Below are 9,963 nucleotides of genomic sequence, written 5' to 3'. Positions count from 1 at the left end.
TGGTTCGTTCAAAAGATACATTGAGTTTTGAGAGCGAATGATATTTTTTAAATGAAAAAGTATCCATTGTGTTTCTGAATTTTGTTTTGACGACTTTTCAAATTTATAGTATTTTCTTAATAAGACCAATTTTGGGGGAGTTTAAATAACCACTTAATTCTATTTCGATCAATCTAATATAAATTAAAAATATACAGTCACGTTGATTATCTTCATCGTAGTTGAAACTTGATATAAACCGTATGTACTAACAGTAAGGAAAGTATATGAAAAATGATTAAAAAAGTATCCATATTTACCAAAAATTCTATGATTTGAAAAAAAGCTTTCTACAGAATATTAGTGGGCGAAAATAGCTGTAATCCTGTTCTAAATTTGCACTCGTACATTTGTCATATGTAAAATATACAATATTTTAGTAAGTGTTAAAAGAAACATTATGAATCACTATTTTTCAGTAAATGTTCCAAAGAAATGTGGTAATTTACAATTTTTTATGCATGTTCAAAAGACAAATTCATAACTTAGTGACGGGTTTTGAAATGATGGTATAGTTTTGGTAAACATGACATAAGATCCGATAACACAATAATGACACCAACAATAATTAATATAAGGGCTCCAACAAGGCCTATTGACTTGGCGCTTTGTCGTTTATCCTCGGCACTTGTTCGAGCACGTATATACGAGGTCAATATGGTTTTATCAACTATCAAAATTGTCCGTAGTCGTGCTTTTTCTTCGTCTAAAATTGCTAATTTTTCTGCTTGTGTTAAATTAGCTTGATTGAATTGCATCCAATAGATTGCTCTGCTTCCACATGGACAAATATAACTTCCACTGCAATTGGTTGTTGTGTATATTATTTTTGTTGGTGGCGGACTTTGATTTGTTGTTTTAACAGAAGTTTGAGGTATTGCTTTGGTTGTCAGGGTATCAAGTCTTGTTGTTTCTTGTGTACTTGTTATTTTGGTTGTCATGGAAGCTGTCGTCTCCACAATTGGTATTTCGTTTGTTGTGATTTCCGTCGTGCTCGTAACTAAAATGTAATATTCATAAACTTTATAATTTTATTTATATTTAACAACTATTTTCATGAATAAATATTATATTTGATGAAAGACTGCATACACTGAAGATAAAATTAAATTTTGAAATAGTTAATTATTGTTTTTAAGCAAAGGATTTATTTTTTTTAATATAGCAGGTATTGAGTAAAAGTGTAATTGTTTATCTATCTGTATTAAAGAACTTGCCCAAGCAACGGTTGTTTGAATTGAAAGATCACTTACTTTTAAAATCGAAACATCATTTGTTCAGATTAAAACATTCGGTTACTAAATGATTTTGTAGATGTGAGCAATTTTAATTCATTATTTATTTTTTTCGCTATTATTTAATGGAAATGTGCTGGTTCTTGTGTTGTTTAACATTTATTCCAAGTAGTACCTTTTTATAATTTGATACGTAAGTTCGTTTACGGATGTCTTTAAAGTCTTGAGTTCATATTTTTTTCGGCTGATAGTAGCAGTGCATTACTTTCTCTGGTTTTTAAATCTCGATTTTCCTACTATTTTTTTTTATATTTTTTTCAATTTTCTTCTCTAGTTCAGAAAGTTGTTTTCGATAAAGTATCACAATATCTTCGATTCTTTTATAATATCATGTTTTAAAGAAGTGAAGCATGCATTTACGAATTGAATTCAGACAATATTAATTCACTCATTAATCACAAAACTAAAATTGACCTTTGATTATAATTGTGTTATTGAATTAGAATTGTATTTCTCTCTCATTGACATGAAATTACTTTTCATTTCAAGGTCGTTAAAAACAACTTATTCTGTCATTCCTTCTGATATTGTTAATAACATAAATAAAAACATATACAATTAACTTTAAAAATCTAGTTTGATTGATGTAAAAAGAGAAATCATGTATGAAAGATTCACAATTACTAGAAATATTTTATCGGAATTGATTGATCTCGTGTACCTAGCTCACCTGATAAAAACATCTGCGAACTTGACTAGCCATGCATTCTTATTTAACCTAATCGGACTTGAATTTACTTGTTAGTGATATTGACCAGATGTTATTTTGTTTTCAATATTGACAACTCTTTGCCTATAAGTTTATTTTTTACCCATGTAGATACTTTATCGCAAAAAAGAAATAAAAAAACTATGCTGTATTGTTGTTAATTTCTGTGTCATTTTGGTCTATTGTGGAGAGTTGTCTCATTTGCAATCCTATCACATCTTCTTTTTTATATGCTGCACGGCTGTTTTTCTCATTGTTGAAGACCTAACAATGACCTTTAGTCGATGATTTTTGTGTCAGTTGTGGGTTTTTTTTTTAGAGTTGTCTCATTGGCAATCATGATACCACATTATGTTCTTATTTTCATACTATAGTCGTGGTGATAAAACAATGCCACTATAGAGAAGAAAAACTATCATGTGCTTTTTTTCTTTTGCAAAATTGTTTCAGCGTCACGCGATTGCTTTGATCTAAACTGTCTCCATCAAGATGATGCTGAGTCATGCACAGGGTTCTATTTATATTATATGCCAAAATAATATGTTTATATTATTATTTATAATCTGTAAATGAAATACAAGTATCTATCGATTTGGTGTTTGTCTAAAATTTGAAAATAAGTCAGAATAAAAAAAGACAAAAACCAACAACATTGCAAAGAAAGCGAACAGATGAAGAGGCGCGATTTTTTAAACTTCGTACAGGCTCCACATTATTTATGTGATAGTCATTGTATTTGTAGGTTGATGAAATGTAACCGTGAAAGTATCATGAAATTTACCGCGGAAGGTGACCGGAACTTACCATGTTACGTGATAACTTACCACATTCTGATATATCACAATACTCCCAGCGAGTATTGCTGTCTGTTGTCATGCACCACACTCGTGTGTCATTATCAGGAGCTCTGCAGTAGTTTGCATGTTCAGGGCCTAATGGATGTGCTGGGGTATGTGGAAATGTGACATCCCACCTTTGACAAGTTTTTCCAGTCATTGTTGTGCTGATGGTGCCAGAATATGAAGCAATATTATCAATTAAAACAAAACAGTCCTCTACAAAATATAGAAATGATTGTAAAGTGTAAGATTCTGCAATATATTATTAGGATATAAAGACAATGTAAAAGAATATTCCGTATTTAAGTTTATTGATTTACGATTGTATTACAGTTGTTTCCTCGTTCTAGAGTATTATAGCTTGTGGTGGGTTTGGTGAAGATATAGTTTTGTTTCCCGTGTAATTTTGTAAGGACTATTGTTTGTCTTTTTGTAATTGATGTATGCCTGTAAAAAGTAATCTCACAATTATATTAAACTCCAAGGAAAATTAAAAAGTAAGTGCCTAACAAATTGTTAGATTAAAAGCTCAAGCACACAACACGAATTGATAACAACTGTCATATTCCTGATTTACTACAGATATTTTATTCTGTAAAATATTTTAATAAAGTAAAATATTTGCTGATGTATCGATCTTTCTTATATATAATCATTTACAGTTTTTTGTAACTATAACAGCGACAAAAGAGGGACGAAAGATACCAAAGGGACAGTCAAGGGATAAGCACATTGCTTGAGTTCATAATACTGTTCATAAAATCTGTCCAGTAGTCATAAGTTAGTCGATGCTAATTAAAATTAATCACATACATTGTGATGTTTTTTTTCCCGTTTTTAACTCATTAAGACAAAACAAAAACTAACTTTAACATATTTAACAGCAATAATTGTCCTTTTGTAGATTTGAATATTTCAGTTTCACAATGGATAATCAAAACAAAAATAGAAGAATGTTCGTTTCCTTTTGTTTTGATTTTCTTTTTTTGGTCGTAGATGTTTCTTATGCTCCTTCTCATGGTTCTATATTTTTTAATGCATTTCCTATTCCTGTGACTTTAGTAATATTTTAGATTTCTATGTATTATAGTTACTGATAAATTACTAAGTCGTGGATTACTTTACAATAAATGTTCAAAACCTTTACTAAATTATATCATGGATGCATTGATTCGGTTTTGAAGTTTGGCTGTTTCTATAGAAAAAAAAGAGATATCACATTCAAATGTTTGCGGTTATATTGTGATCCGTAATAACTAATTGATCCTTAAATTAAACTTAACCTTATCCTTCGTAAGACATTTGAATATGTTTTTTTTAATCCATATTAACATGGTTATTATTAATCGAAACACGAATGTATGTATTGCTCCACATTTATGACCACGTATAGTCGTGTATTGTGGGATGTGGCTACCTGTCGCTTTTGGGGGTTGAAGCTCCTTGTCGATTTTATGTACTTATATATTGAATTTCCCAAGGTTCTGCTTTTCGCAGACTTTCATTGCGCTGCATTTTAGTGTCTCACAAGATTGTGTGAGGTATACGATATTGACTTTAAACCGATCGTATTCAATTTTCATGTTCATTAACAGGCAGATGGGACATATTTTGACTTTATTTACTGACTTCCTTTGTATTTGTGTAGCCGTGAGTATAATGTATTTTGTGAATTCTCTTCGAAGAATGACTTGTTTTATGGAATGAAACGTCTGGTTTTTTTTAATTTGGGGTCCTCAATGCTCTTCAACTTTGTACTTGTTTAACTATATAACTATTTCGATGTGAGCGTCTTATGTAGACGAAATGTGCATCTGGCGTACTAAATTATAATCCTGTTACCTTTGAAAATCATTGTAAACTTTTTCTTTTTGTCTCTGGTATAAGATATTAAAAAAAAAACAATTATCTATCTTTATGTATATGTGGAAAATGTGGGAAAGTATAAGAAGTGACAATTCTTTCGTTTCAAACCTTTAGTTTTGACCAAAATATTTGCTATAATTTAAAAAAAAAACAGATCTTCTGTATTGGTATAGTTTTTGGATCTTTCATCTGCGTATCTAATGCAAAAGATAGTTTTGGCTTCAAAAGTCAACATAGTTTTTGACTTTATACAGAAAATACGCCGTTTTAAAACAATTAATGTTTTACAAATAGTCCATGGATACAAATTTATTCTGGTTGGTATAGTGTTTTTGACATGAAGTGCGTACCGTGGTATAGCACACATTGAATTCCCTCACAAAATATTATAACGCGCTACAGTTGGATATGTACCGATTGAAACTTAAGCCTGGAAACATAATACATGTATAAGTTGTTATTTGCCTTAAACAAGATTTTATTCATTGAGACTATTGTTGGGTAGCTACTTCGTATCTTCCCTCTTTATATTTTTAAGGGTTTTTTTGTGCTATATGGCAGGCAAGTGATTCGAGCCATTTCTAACTGATACTTACATTTTTTGGTTTATGTTGGGATGCTACACAATTGTCCTTGATTATCTAAGGTTTAAGCGATCACAATCATGTTCTACTCGCCGCCTTGTCCGGGATTTGTTTTTATCTAACTATACGGTCAGAATTTTGTTAATTTTTAAAGGCCTTAAAATGAAACCTCAAATCAAAGTAATTTGGATATTTGTCTCGTTATTTTGTGTATATATTTTAAAAATACAATGGATTCTAATTATCACTATATACTTTTGTCTAATCGTCACCTTTTTATAGGCATTTCTACTATTGGGGTTTAAATCTGTCCTAAAGTCAGTGAACGAAATCCACACATTTGGATTTCCACTCCACTGACGAGCAATAACAAAGAGGTAAAAGATACCAACTGACCTTCAAGATACCAACTGACCTTCAAGGTCAAAGGTCAATGAAAACTGACAACTTCTATAAAGGTTGGAAATGTGCATGATATCTATATATTAATGCAACCTAACATTTCCTTGGTTATCTTGTATTTTATATTTCGAAAAATCTGCACACTGTTCCAAGCTATGAATATGACAGTTATTTCCTACTCGTTGGATGCGTTTGAACTTTTGAATTTGCCATTTGATGAGGGACTTTTCGTTTTGAATTTTCCTTGGAGTTCGTTATTTTTGTTATTTTACTTTTTCCATCAAAAATAACAATCTATAAAATCTTGGCTTCATTTGCATTAAGGCGAAGTGTACGTAATTAAACTACACAATGGATTTTTTAAAAATTTTACATGTAGATTCTGCTTGCAAAAATAAATCGGAAAATAAAATAAAAAAGGGGGTAACCGCTTTCGTTTTTGAGATACGAGCTGTTGAAGTTAACAGCATCATACACCAAAATTACAAAGGATATATAGGGAAAATAGTGAAATTCGGCAGGAATTGTTACATTTCCAAGATTTTCTATTATATTAGACAATCGATTTTTTTTTAAATTTATGAGACGATTCTAAAATGTCTGTGGAATCGATTGGTGAAAAGAAAGTCCTAAGCAACCGTGCTACTTTTCAAGCTATACCCTGTTAAAGTTGAATCTTGAGTGTAAAAAAACAAAAAAACAACGACAACGTTATTGACGTCGCCGCAACAGTTACGACGTTTATATATAGTCCTATACTTGTATCAAATATATACCGTTTTGTTGGAGTTCGTGTTGCTCGGTCTTTAGTTCTTTATGCTACGTTTTGTGTACTATTGTATTGTATTTGTCTATTATATTCGGGTGCGTTCGGAGATCGCCAAGCTAGAAAACGGTTGACATTTTCTTCATTATGAACTAGAACTATTTTCGACCTTGGTGCCTTATTTTTTGTTAAAATCTAAACACTGCGACGCGTTTCCAAAATCTTTGTTCCCATAAAACTTCATTTAATCAAGGTCTCTTCTCAGAATATCAGCCATCTGTCTGGCACAGGATAACAAATCAAAATTTAAGTAAATTTAAGTTGTGTGGTAATTCTTAGTACATTTGGGTAAATTAATCTTATCTTTGTGCCGCTTAAGCATCTCTATAATTCAACACATCCCTGAGCCACTACATTATATATTTTATGCATTGCATGCTCTTCTTTTTATCACAATCCAGATCGGCTAGTAACCGTTGTATAACTTTACACGTCTGAAGACAAATATTTGCGTGAAACATTTTTGTATGATTTTTATTTCTGGAAATCAATCTGAAATCTACAACAGTCCATTTCCGAAAGGATTCGGGATTTACACAAATTGTAACCCGAATAATTCAGTCGTATTATTCAGCTGATGTACGAATGCTACATTTTTGTGTGGGAGAAAATGGGACATGGAAAGGGCTTGAATTATTCGAGTTACTCAAATTGGAACTCGGGAATATATTTCTAGCTGTTCGGAATTCGCGGAAACAAATGATTGTTTTTCGGCATTACGCTATTGAATCAATAGAGATACCAATTATTTCTTTTAACAAATTCGAATACCAGTCAGTTTATAGGACTTCAGTTTGAAATAGGGGCGGCAATCCATTCATTTTATCCAATCAATTGGAAAGGAGGGGGGGGGGGGGTGGTCAACATTGATAGTCAAAAGCCTTGTAATTCAGTGGTTGTCGTTTGTTTATGTGTTACATATTTGTTTTTTGTTCATTTTTTACATAAATAAGGCCGTTAGTTTTCTCGTTTGAATTGTTTTACATTGTCTTATCGGGGCCTTTTATAGCTCACTATGCGGTATGGGCTTTGCTCATTGTTGAAGGCCGTACGGTGACCTATAATTGTTAATGTCTGTGTCATTTTGATCTTTTGTGGATAGTTGTCTCATTGGCAATCATACCACATCCTCTTTTTTATATTGAAATATTCGATAATAAACGTTGAATGTAAATTATATGAACTCCAAAGTCTCATATTATAAGACTAGTAAACCACAGGCTTCTTAATTATTGTATGATCATGAACTAGGTGAAAACCTAGAGCTGACCGAGTGCGAGATCCTCATGGATAATCATCGAGGTCGTTAAACACCCCTTGCAGTAAACTTTGGTTAAATTTAAAAAAAAAATCGAAATGTTATAGTCTGAACACATTTCACCTCTCGTTCTACTGAATATTAAATTGCAGTTACAAGTATCACAAAACTTCCATGACCTCTTTTCTTTAACCATGATAGAGGGAGGAGGGAAGGAGGGATCCAGATCCCGAAATCCCGGGCTTAAATACACGAAAAACACGAAATCCGGCGAGGTCCCGAATAAAAAAAAAATTTAAATCCCGACTTCCCGAAATTCGGAAATAGAATTCCCGGATCCCGAAAGGGTCAATCCCGAAATCCTGAGCTTAAAAACAGCCTATCCCGGAGTTCCGATAAAGGTCCTACCCCCCCCCCCCCCCCCGTAATTCTATATTCTATTCATTCGTAATCTTGAATTGAGACTTGATACTGCAAAATTACATTCTCTAATTTTGAACGATGCACACAGGCACAATAAAAGAAAACAGATTTCGCTATATATCTCTTCGAAATTGGAATTTGTGAAAGAAGAAATGACATGTTATATTTTATCTTACATGTGTACTTTCAATTTCAATATGGTTCTAAATTTAGATTTAGTTTTCCCATAAATTGCGGACGGAATAGAAGACACCTGTTTATTTTCTGCACATGTAGAAAAAGTTGAAAACTGGGAGTTGAATGACATTATTTTTACTCATTTTAAGATAAATGTTAGAGTGAGACAATTTTTAAGTTATTGAGTAATTTTGGGGGCATAATTTGTTTATTTTTTGTTTGTTTTCCGTCTTTGTTCTTCCGACTGGTAAGTTTTGCACTAGTGGTCAAATTATTCTCTTGGTATCGTCGGATTTCTTATATGAATATAAATCATGTCCTTAAATTTTCAATTGCACGAAATACGAATATTTCAACGTCTTTTTAATTAAACAATTAAATTCACACGTCTTTCATTAATTATTTGTAACCTATTATAAAACTTTACGTTGAGTACTGTGTTTTTCGTTCAAGACTACGTCTTTTTTAAAACGATATTGTTGGGTCAATTCAGGTTTCATTATAATTAATTTGATATCAATAGAAGAAAAATTGTTACATGTTTATTTGTTTATTTGTTTATAATTTTGTTGTGAGGCGTTTTTTCTTCCTGTTGATATCCGAACACGAAATGCCTTCTCCTACGCGTCTTAAACAAAAAGAAAAAAACTGTTTTTAAGTCAGGCTGCACACAGAAAAACGTACAGAATGCTGTGATTTCTAATTGGAGTTATTTAGATAATTTCTATGAGGTTTAACACAGCACAGGCGTGCTTGTTGGAGTCATTATAGACCGCAGAAAGTAGTTTCTCTTTCGTGTGTCCTTTCTTGGAGTATAGGAGATAACTTGCGTAACTAACGACGAACTTTTTTAATCCCGTATTCCGCTAGAGGCGTGCAATTACGTACACTTCGCCTTAAAGACATTTCTTATTAATATCATTTTCATAATTGATAGTACGAATTATGATAGTGAAATAAATAAAATAATACAAAAAAGAATCATGATAAAAACAAAATTATTATTGAAACTGTAAACAAACTGCTGTGTCTGAAGTTTTAAATAAAATAATGTTTAAATTTGACAATATAGTTATAATGTCAAATTCAGTAAAACGAAAATAACTTCATGAACTTACCACTCATTGCCGAAAAATTCAAATTAATACAAAGCAAGTAAAAACAGACACATGTTATATCCAAACTCAATATCATAGTCTCTCAATATTCGCCTTTAATTTATGACCAAGAAAGTTAATCTAACATTACTACGGAATCACTCCTATATAACAGCCTTATCAATTATTTTCTACTGTGATAATTCTCTCCAATAATCCCGACCACGATATAATGCAGCTACCGTTTGTCATGGTTATTACGTCAATAAATCTATGTTATGCTTTACTATATATTGTGTAATTAAAAAAATCCTCTTTTATTTTCCATATAATTTGTGCAATATGTCCATGTTCAGTTTTATGGAAAAAAGGGTTTCAATATATGTTAAGTCAGATTTCATATTGTCTGCATACTAGTGGTTCGTAATTGACTGAAGTACGAATATTG

General features: G+C 31.7%; 1 long non-coding RNA gene across 1 annotated transcript; it reads right to left on the bottom strand.

Moving 5' to 3' along the window:
* Positions 1–272: 272 nt before the first annotated feature.
* Positions 273–9,756, bottom strand: LOC143062106 (uncharacterized). The gene is made up of 3 exons (XR_012974550.1): positions 9,537–9,756; positions 2,868–3,098; positions 273–1,039 (listed from the first exon to the last, which is right to left on the bottom strand). It is a non-coding gene; the product is annotated as an uncharacterized LOC143062106 (long non-coding RNA).
* Between the last annotated feature and the right edge of the window lie 207 nt (positions 9,757–9,963).

Source organism: Mytilus galloprovincialis, chromosome 2 (assembly GCF_965363235.1).
Source record: "Mytilus galloprovincialis chromosome 2, xbMytGall1.hap1.1, whole genome shotgun sequence".
In the NCBI taxonomy this organism is placed as follows: domain Eukaryota; kingdom Metazoa; phylum Mollusca; class Bivalvia; order Mytilida; family Mytilidae; genus Mytilus; species Mytilus galloprovincialis.
This window is presented reverse-complemented; position numbering and strand designations above follow the sequence as displayed.